The sequence below is a fragment of the Cupressus sempervirens genome, chromosome 9, assembly GCF_028749045.1.
Source record: "Cupressus sempervirens isolate cs-2001-9-10 chromosome 9, ASM2874904v1, whole genome shotgun sequence".
Classification (NCBI taxonomy): domain Eukaryota; kingdom Viridiplantae; phylum Streptophyta; class Pinopsida; order Cupressales; family Cupressaceae; genus Cupressus; species Cupressus sempervirens.
In genome coordinates this window covers 810,309,179-810,320,494 of record NC_143126.1, presented here as the reverse complement: position 1 = coordinate 810,320,494, position 11,316 = coordinate 810,309,179, and the positions used below count along the sequence as shown (strand labels likewise).

Sequence of the window (11,316 nt, the reverse complement as noted above, 5' to 3'; positions counted from 1 at the left end):
ATCATCCTAGAAGCTTCCAATCTTGAACTTCACTAGGCATTGTTCATTAACCATGACCTTGTGGTCATCTTGCACCTAGGCAATTTAGTATAGACACAAGTGTTTCTACCTCTTGAATTTTAACTTTGTAACCATCTTTTTTGATACCATATTGTTAGTATTTCCACAATAAATGATCACATCACAACACTTATCTTCACATTTACACTTTGTGCAAAATAATCTCCTCCTTTGATCAAGTTCATTCTCACCACTCAACATGACTCCTTTGTTAACTAGGACTTCTCCTCTTTCAACATCTTCAAAATGTGATGATTTGGCATCTTTATCAACATGCACAACTCTTGCTCGACCTTTAGTTCTCCTATTTATCCTTCCTTGGCATTGAGGACACTCAAATTCCCTATGCCCTTCTTAGAAAATCCTTTCCCTCTTCCCCTTCCTCTATGATCTCTATTATTGTGATCATGGAAACCATTGGAATTATTTCCCCTTGGGTTTTGACTACTACTTCTGACCTCATCCTTCTTCTTTCGATCTTTATTTTAACCTCCATAAGACTATTCGCTAGATCTTCCACCATGACCTCTACCACTATTCTTGTTATCAAACATCTTGTTAGGTTTTTCCTTAACTCTTAGGGAAAACTAGTATGCCTCTTTAATGTTGTTCATTCAAACCAGACTCAATTCCTCTTGAATACTTGGCCTCAACCCATTAAGATAACCAAAAAAATTCTCCTTGTTGGCCTTTGCATGGCCTATTCTAATGAGAACTCGATAGATCTCTTTTGTATACTCCTAAAAAAATCTTTTTGCTTGCTTCAACAATTGCCTTTTCTTCAATAGCTCAAGCTCATAATCCATGGGAATGAATTGTCACTTCAATTTAGCTATCATTTGGCCCCATCTTGTGATTTTGTCCTTCCCTCGTCTATTTTTCTCTAATTGAGCCTCCTGCCACAAGATCTTTGCATGACCCTTTAGTTTGGCCTTTGCAAGCTGGACCCCATCAAGATCCTCAATATCTTCATACTCAAAATATTCCTCCAATTCATTGATCCAATCGATTAAATCATATGGGTTAAGATTTTCCAAAAATGTGGGAACCTCAAACATAGGTCTTTTTTCAATCTTGGAGATGACCTTGAAATGCCTCTCTTCTTCTAGGTTCAGAACTGCCTCTTCTTCAACATTTTCTTCTTCATCATCCTCACTATCATCTCGTATGACAATATTTATTCCCTTGCACATTTGTTCTTCCAATCATTTCATATCTCTAGAGAGCTCTAAAAACCTCAGGCATAACACTTGTGACTCTTCCACCATGCTTTCTTCGTGGAGGCATTTTCACACTTTCACTGAAACATAATACAAATTGCCTTACAAAGACAATATGTCTAGACACTTAGCCCAAACCACGGTCCTAGTGAAAACTACCTCACACTAGATGATTTATTTACACACCCATGAACTTCTTCTTTGATACCACTTGATTAAGGGTGCTCCAATTAATACCACAAACACATAATTGAACAAAGAAATAACCACAATTTGTGAGAACAAAATATGGGCTTCTTATTATCACTGCAAATGTGGAATTGTAGAATTTTGAAATACAATATATAAACCCACATGGGTGCCTTCCTTATAATAATCTACAAGACAGAGCCGTGAACTATCACCCAAAGCTATCCTAGACAATCTACAAACCTTCCTTATATAGAAAATTTTACATCACACAAGAAGTTTCTATACATCAAACCTCTGAGACCAACCAACCCTAAAATTACATATAGAGTTAGCTCAATCAATTGATATTTATTTTGGAAACTTTGGTTGGCCTAATTTCAAAATACTATAACTTGCAAACCATTGATCTGATTGAGTATTATAACCCCATTTTGGAATCCTTAGCTTCTAACCTACAAGAACTTGTGTGTGCAAACTTTATTTGACCCCATTTTGGAGCCCATCTAGGGCCTCTAAAGCCTTCAAAACAGAGCCTAATTTTTTTCTACCAAACTTGCACACCAAAAATCCACAGTCACTTCATAAATAATCATGATATGACATTGAGCTTCAACTAGCAGGCTGATATATCCAAAATGAACCTCCACCTTTGAAATTGGGACATTCTGAGCTTTTATGCTAGCTTACTAAGTAGCAAGCCTCCAAAAACAACAACTATGCACTAAGACAACCCTTATTCAAGAAACTTAAAGAATATATTTTTGGGTGATGCAAGATTTCTTTTACACCCGAGATGCTCCTGCATCACAAAATAACTTTGATCCTTTGAAATTCCTTTCTTTCCACCATATCTCCAACATATCCAAACACCTCTCATGTTGGAACCACATTTTTTCAAATTTAAAAAGACAATATTGAGGCTTATTGTCTTCTTCAATCTCAAGTGCTACTGGGAGATAATCATGTCGTCCTATCACAAGGATTAAGGTAGATAAAGAATAACTTAATGAGGCTACATTTCATTTATATAAGAATCTATCTAACTTTTTTTTCTTAAAAACATGATCCTTCTCATTTATTATTCTAGGTATGTGTCCCATTCTTCATTTAAATGTCCATCATAATATTATTGTGCACCAATTCTCTAAATTCTCTTAGTGATTGTTAATCATAGTTCACAACTCCCCTTTTTCATTCCTATTAAGAAGTACATTGAAATATGCTCCTAGAGTAACATGGTTTTTGTCTATTTGGTTGGAAATTTCATTGATTTCATTCCATACTTATTTTTTCCCAACAATAAAAATGATTCTATATAAATTGATAAGAAAGAATTTCAAAGAACTTTGTGTTGTTTTTACCCAACCATCTTGCCTATATACATTGATAAGAAAGAAATTCAAAGAATTTTGTGTTGTTTTTACCCAACCATCTTGCCAATTATGGTTATTGGTCTGGGTTTGAAAGCTTAGTTTCTTGGGATCACATAGAATAGATATTCCTCTAAAGGTCCCCCTTAATTGATTAAACTCTCCTTGCCATAGCCAAGTTTCCTTTTTAGACTAACTACTCTTCCTCTAACACTTTGGATTCTTTAAATAGTACAATATCTTATTTAAAAAATTTCAATGAATGCTTTAGTACACATTTTTAATTTGTTGTGGGTGTTTAAGACCCCAATATTCCATGTTGTAATCTTCATGACTCATTGGGAAGGTACTTACCCTTCCCTGCATGGAATAACAAAATGGTCTTGGCTTGATTTTCAACCTAACCAACTTGGAAAACCAATTTTGCTATAGATTTTCTTTGCCTACTCTTTGTTGTATATCTTTGCCAAATCTAGGTTAGATCCATCATTTTGAAACTAATTCCAAGGTTCTTTACTTTTTCCTAAATTATTATTCTCTTATTTTAGGAATGCCTGATCTATATCTTCTTATAATTCTAGGATTACTTCTTCTAATGCAATATTCTTGTCTATAATTTCTTCATTGGCTTATATTGCCTCACAAATTATTTCCACCTCCAGGGGAACTAGAATTTTTCTACCATTCTCCTTGTCTTCATGCAACTCTTTTTAGGGTGATTTGTTACTCTCTTGATCATCCTTACTTTCTCTTGATGTTAAAATCCTAGGATGTTCTTCTTGCCCCATCTTCTGACTCTGTGCCTAAAGGTTTCCTCCAATTTCCATATTTTTATTTCATACCTTTGTATTGCTGATCTTGTACCACAATTGACATTCCTTCTTTACTTTTTCATGTGTCTCTATGATGACTCGAACTAAGTCTTCTAGGTAAGATAGATTTGCTTCAATTTTCTTTACTAGCTATTCTTGGTTTAGATCTAATTTCAAAGTCTTAGATACTTTAATATGATAAGTAGGAGATAATTTCCACATCAAGTCAAATTGTGACTTTTTGATATGAGGATTTAACTATGTAGTTTTTGAGTCAAACTCATTGACTCATATTTTTAATGTCTTTTGATACCTTTAGGGATATTTGGTATATCATTTCCTAAGTTTTCTAATTCTAGGATTAAAATCACTTCAACGCCGCGCCGCCCCCCCCCCCCCCCCCCACCCCCACCACCCCACCCAATTTCTTTAAGAAATATATTAAGCTAAGGTTTAACAAGGTTTCTCAACATATCTAGTAAACAACCTATTGTTCTCAAAACATCTTCAAGGGATGAGAAGTTTTTAGATTTAACCACCATAGGATCATCAACCAAACCTAGGTATTTTTTGGAAATATTTCATAATTTGACATCTTTGTTGATAATTTATTAGATTTGTTTCTATAGACTAAATTACTTTCTATGATGATCTTAACTTCTCTCATACCATATCTAGGTTTTTGTTAATCTAAAAATCCGCCCATAGTGTTCCTAATAGCTTCAAGATTTTCCCAATTGATTAACTTCAAAGGAATACACCTTGGACTATACCACAACTGAGAAAAAGTAGAGAAATCAAAATGAAGGTTCCATTCAAAAAATAAGAAAGGTTATCCATTAAACATTAAGTTTATACTAGACATCAATGTATGCTTCAAGGAATTTGATTTGTACTTTAACATTAAAAGAAATTGTGTCGTAAATGTCATACTACTTTGACTAGCAAAGGAGGTATTCCACCATTCCTCCATTTTCTCCCTTCCACAAATTGAGCCATTCAACATTTCCATAAGTCATTTGGTATCAAGCATGTCCATGATTTCATTCCTTTCTTCCCTCATGTTAGCAATGAAGGATTTTGCAACCACATTCGAAGAGAGAGGCCAATGCTACTATTGGGAAGAGTTAATGACTCTTTTCTGGCTGTTTTCTTCTATTTGGACCCTCACTGTGGGAGCTCTTGAATTAGCTCTAACTTCCTGTTTTCGATCTTCAGGTAAAACATAGATCACTTCCTCTAGCCTATGCCCTAGTTTGGTGCAATTTGCACCAGTTGCAAAGAAAATAATATTTCTCATGAAGGGAATTATACACATTCCACTAGAGCACTTCAACTTTAGATTCATTGCAATCTCTTGTTGAAAGCCATATTCCTCTTGTTGCCTTTCTTCTTGAAATTGTTCCAACCTTTCCTATTTACTCCCATACCCAGACCTCCATTTTTTATTTACTACCATATGTCATTTGTCTACCTTAATCCTTCCTATATCCTCAAGTCTAGGGTTAAACACTTTTGTAATTCACATAGTCGACCACTTTTTCTAATTTATCCTAATGCTCAATTCTTGTGAATTGCTAAAACTTGTTAATTTTTAATAATATAGAAATCAACTTGAAGAATGAAAATAGATGAGATGTTACAACTGAACATGAGGTGCTAAACTACTTTTAAAATATAGAAAATGAAAAATAAAGAATGGATAAAAAAAGTTATAGTTTACACACATCAAATAAACTAAAATGAAAAAAAGAAGAGTGAGAAGGTGAATAACAAAGTAGGATAATTATAGATTACTTGCTGATAGTGAAAATAAATTGTATGCACAACTAATATGGAGGTTGTTATCACTTCCCCAATCTTTGTATTCCTTTGAATGCCTCAGGATCAATGTGGGATCAACGATGATGATCTTTTCATAGAAGTTTTCTCTACTACTTGACTTATATTTGTCAGTGAACAGAATCAAACCCAAATTGTGCCATGCACGAGTTCATATTCCTAGATTGTTGTTGACTAATGAAATTGTTGCTTCTTAAGGATGGGATTCGTTGATTCTAATAAGTTCTATGACAATTGCCTATAAAATGGAGAACCTCGGCTATTAGATTGTAGTAGTTGCTTTGACAAAATTGTTTGAATTCATAGTTAATTATAGTATGTTGAAGCCATTGATGTTGATTTCAGTGTATTACTGCACATATTAATGTCTGCCACAAAATTTACAACAACTATATTGATGTTGTAGAATGCATCGAATATGGTTTGATGTTAATGTATTCCCTTCATTTGAGCATTTCTTTGATTATAAATTGTTCATCACTTTATTCCCTTAGGTAGGAGAAATACCTAGGGAAAAAATGTATTGCTTTTGATTGTAATGTACAATAGTGTCGAAAACTATAACGAAAAGTTTTTAGTGTCTAAAACCCTAACTACCTCCTTATCTCTAATTTTTTGAAGGAGATTTGTTCTTTGCATGCAAAAAAAATACCTTTAAACATTTCCATCTAATAAAATTGTTGCCCCTTTTAGAGAATTAATTGGTTGTATAAGCTGTGGCAAAATTGTCACTTTCATACTTGTAACTTGTGCCTTTATTTGCTATTAAAGATATTTCAAGTTGCCTTTTTCGTTCACAAGTAGATCTATAAATTAAATGTGGTTTTTTCAAATATATATTTAAGTTTTATTAATTCTTTGTTTATAATAATTATTAAAATGTAAAAATGATTATAAACATTTTAAATTTTAATAATAATTGTTAAAATATGTTTAAAAATATTTTACAATTCAAATTTCAAGAGTAATATGAGTGTGACCAAGAAAGGTTTAAAAGGGGGAGATGAAGGGATAAGGTGCAAATAAAGAGAATTGATATTTGAAACAAACTATTTACAATATATCATGATTATTAGATGATTAAAAGAACTATAAAAAAAAAGATGTTAGACGATAGATTTATCATAAAATCAAATATATTAATATGTATTTTTTTAGGCATATTTTAAGTTTATTTGTAACAACATTGGCTACTATTCATAAGGGGATTACAATTCTAGAGGATATATGACATAGCCAAAAGCATTTCTAATTGTCATCAATTAATCTACCTCTTCTTCTTCTTTCTATATCTCTCTCACCCCTTTTAATATTTCGTTTACATATCTCTCTTCCTCTCTTTAGTCTACTCATATGGGAAAAGATCCAATAGTCGTCTAAGCTAACTTTGGGCACCTACAACTCCTAAATTGTAAGTAACAATTTGCCAATATTTTTACGTTCCTCTTTAGGTGAGTGAAGAGCTTAAAGCTATGGTTTTGACTTTTGAGTACTCAGGGATCTCTCTTAGGAATTGTGGAGTACAAAGTGGTCAAAAAGTGTCCTTTCAAAACAGTATGTTCATAAACTAATAATCACTCTCAAAAAACTTATGAAATGTACAAAATGATCGACTATTAGTACATGTGTGATGACTATTAGCACACCTGTTTTCATTTTTTGAAAATTTTAAGAATATCAATTGAAAGTACCTATGACAAAATAATCACAATTATTAGATCCCTATTAATCAATTGAAAGATATCTATAACAAAATAATCACAATTAGTAGGATCCCTATGATCTTTTTCACCCTCACTGTGTCTACCCATATCTTCCTCACTACCTTTCCTCTCCAAATCCATCTTCCAATCTCATTTTATCTTCATACCTGCTTCTGTCGTCTACCATTTTGTTAAAAAAGAGCAAGCATTTAAATACGAAGAAATAAAAAAATTGGCACATTTGGTCGCACGAATCACTATAAACCCTATTAAAAATATGTTGCCCGCTAATTGTATTTGCAGCTGCATAAACAACCCTCGATGGATCACAAGTGTCAACTACTGTATCGGTTGTGCATTCAAGCAATTATCATCAGTACAAAGATCAGAACGATCAGAAGCAAACGTAAAAGATGGGTTCGCACTTCCTTTTGTTCTACCATGAGGATTCCAACGAGGTTCACTTTCACCAGGAAAATCAGCAGCTCTACTGCCCATCAGTGCTCACTAGAAGAAGAATTAATCCAACAAGTACATGGGTTGCTGCAACAAAAAAGGTGGGTTCCTGCACAATCTGTAATTAGGTCACTTGTCCTGCTCAAGACCTGCAACACAGCACCCCATGCTCTATTTAGAACATTTAGGCACGCTTCTCAATCAAATCCAGCAGTTTTTATCTTGGTGATGAAGGCCTACGTGGAAGCCAGGATGGTCTCAGAGGCAACAGAAACCTTCTACCTAATGAAAAATCATGGTGTAGTGCCTTTTCTCTCCTCGTGCAATTTTCTTCTTGAAGCTGTGGTTGCTTCTAGGCTGCCTTATAGGGCTTCGGAAATTGTTTCCGAGATGAAGTCTATGGGCATAATTCTTAATGTTTTTAGTTTTAATAAAGTGATTCAGGCCTTTTCTAACGAAGGGCAACTAGAGAATGCTATTGGATTGCTTTATAAAATGGAGGAAATGGGCTGCCAGCCTGATGCTTTTTCTTATAATGTCATTATCAATGCTCTCTGCAAAAGAAAACAGATGGAACATGCAGGTAAGCTTTTTGCGGAAATGTTAGACAGGGGCTTGGTTCCTAATCATATAAGCTACAATACTCTGATTGATGGTTATTGTAAATGTGGGGATCTAGAAAAAGCCTTTAGTATGAAGGAATTTATGTTTAAACAATGTTTGAGGCCTAATTTGGTTACCTACAATTCCTTGATTAATGGGCTTTGTAAATATGGTAGATTAGAGCAAGCCAGAGAGCTTCTCATTGAAATGCAGGATCAGAAATTGGAACCAGACAATGTTAGTTTCAGCATATTGATTGATGGGCATTCAAGACATGGAGATACCCATGGGGCTCTGGTGTTGCACAGTGAAATGATAAGAATGGGTATAGAAATAAGTGTTTTTACTTATGATGTTTTGGTGAATGCACTCTGCAAGCAAGGTAAACTGAAGGAAGCAGAAGGGATTCTGAATGAAATGATTGGAAAAGGGTTGAATCCGGATGAAGTTGTTTATAATATGCTGATAGACGGGTATATTGAGGCGGGGAATACCGAAGAAGCTCTTGGCTTATATCGGGAAATGGGAACAAGAGGTATTTTTCCTGGTGCCGTTACCTATAATACTTTAATCAAGGGTTTTTGCAGGAAACTTATGATTGACGAGGCTTTAAATTTTCTAAAAGAGATGCGCAAAGTGGGTCTGGTTCCTGATACTTTCACATATAATACGTTGATTGATGGGTATGCCAAAGTTGGCGACATTTGGAGAGGTTTCAATCTGCTTGAAGAGATGCGGCTAAAGGGTCTTGCACCAAATGTTGTGACGTATGGGGCATTGATAAATGGATTGTGTAAAAAAGGCAGGATGGTGGAAGCTGAGGACCTTTTGAAAGAGATGGAGGATAGAAGTATCGCACCAAATGTACAAGTGTACAACAATTTGATTGGTGGACACGCTGCATTAGGCAACATGGATGAAGCTTTCAGGTTGGAGAAGGAAATGCAGACAAAATGCAGAATGCTATGTGAGTCTATTAAATGAGGTTGACAATGAAAACAAGATGTTAGAAGCAGAAGATCTTTGGAAACGAGTCCCCTCAGTGAGAGTATTCTTACTCAATGATTGATGATTATGCCATTTAAAATGGAAAAGAAAGGCCTTGAGCTAAGGCATGACCAAACTAACCATGGATGGATGAAAAAGCTTTGTGGGGAAGGTAGGATGCACAAAATGGTAAGTTTATATAATCAGCCTGTTGGGTACTAGAGAAGAATCTACTTGCAGGTGCAATTACTGATAAGTTACTGCTTCATGGATAGTAGGAATCTGCACGAAACATAAAATCTACAGATAAATGAATGCAAATAGTCGTTTTGCTCCTAAATAAGAGAAACTGTTTTGCTTATAGGGCTCTGAAGGTTGAATTGAAATTAAAAAGTGACTAGTATGATATTTGCATTCAAATGCTGGACAGGGAAGCGGTTCTAGTGATCATATTTGCAATAGCTCACAGATGGGCGTTCTAGCCTAACTAGGCAATTGTATCAAGCTATCATTCAGCATGAAGACGTGATCAAAATGTTATTATAATCTGTGTTTTGAGTCTGTATACAAGGGAAAGTGTGGTTAGTACAACATTGGTGAGTAAGGAAGCAGTTCGATTGTTTATCACATGGAATAGCAAATGGTTGGGCATTCCAGACAAAATAATTATATTCAAGCTATCAATCTGCATAAAGATGTGAAGAAAATAGTCTTATACATTCAAGTTATCAGTCTGTTAAAAAATGTGATGGAAAATTGTCTTATATTTGATACATTTTGATTTTTGTATTGACGGGAAAATGTATTCAGTACAACATTTTTATTCAATGGTGGACATGAAAGCAGTTCTAATGCTAATAATTGCAGAAGCTCGTAGATGACATTCTAGTCTAAAAAATAGATTCAAGCTGTCAGTCTGCATAAAAATGTGGTAGAAAATGGTTTATACTCATTGCCTTTGCTTACAACTAATTGCTCTTTGTGAATTTAAAGGCAGCGCAAAGGAAACATCACTACTCTTGAATGATATGCGTTTAGAAAATCTCATACTATCTACAGTACCAAGCCAATAGACAAGAAATTTTGACTAGTTTGAGACTTAATGCGATGAATTTTTTGAATTTTAATACGTAGTTTTGGATTGGTCTAATGGACCCATATTTCAGAAGTATTGGTTTACTACAACCCATCTCTCATGAGCATTAATGGTCTGCTTTGTTTTGCGTTGATCTACATGGACCCATATTTTTTAAGTATCAGTTTACTGAAACTCATATCTCATGAACATTAATGGTCTACTTAGTTTCATGTTAATCTACATGGACCCATATTTCTAAGTATCAGTTCACCAAACCCATCTCTCGTGAGCATTAATGGTCTGCTTAATATTCATTGCATTTGGCAATCCATGAGTGAAACACTAAGGGCTCCTAGGATGTCATATCACACATCCATTACTAATCTAGTTCAAATATTCTTCAACCTTGAAGTTTCTTCCACTAGCAAGGCTAATTAGCTTGCTACCCCATTTGCAAAATCTTCAGAAAGTATTGTGTCTAATAAACCATAAGCTTTGTAGCTCATTTATTTTAATACAATTAGTGTTTTCTACAATGCTACTCATAAATTATGGTTTGATTTAGATTGATTCAAAGCTTTGCAGTTAAATCCCAAAAGATAATCACATAATTCTTGCACTGCCAAAATATACCTATATTAAAATAACTAATACTTATTAGGGAGCATACACTTGTTTTTTTAAAAATAACTTTTCAGGCCTCCGACCCTTTAAAACTAAAGCCAAGATGTAACACACTAGGCTGAACAAGATAAGCAAAACATATAAAACAAACTACAAACTGCCAAATCCATACAGGGGTAGCAAACTGTAGATTAACAAAATAAAAGGAAAAGAATACAAAATCTCAGCCCTGGGTTCCCACTCAAGCAAAAAACTGTCATGAAAAAAGAAAATGTCAAAATCAAGCACTGAGCTGCACACCATAGGCTCCTGCTTAAACCCACCAGCTCATCACTTGTTTAGGATCTGCCACCTTGGTGCAACCACAAT

The 11,316-nt window shown here is 34.5% G+C and overlaps 1 pseudogene; it reads left to right on the top strand.

The window, feature by feature from the left end:
* Positions 1-7,397: 7,397 nt before the first annotated feature.
* On the top strand, positions 7,398-10,073 carry LOC149541174 (uncharacterized; annotated as a pseudogene).
* The last annotated feature ends 1,243 nt before the right edge of the window (positions 10,074-11,316 follow it).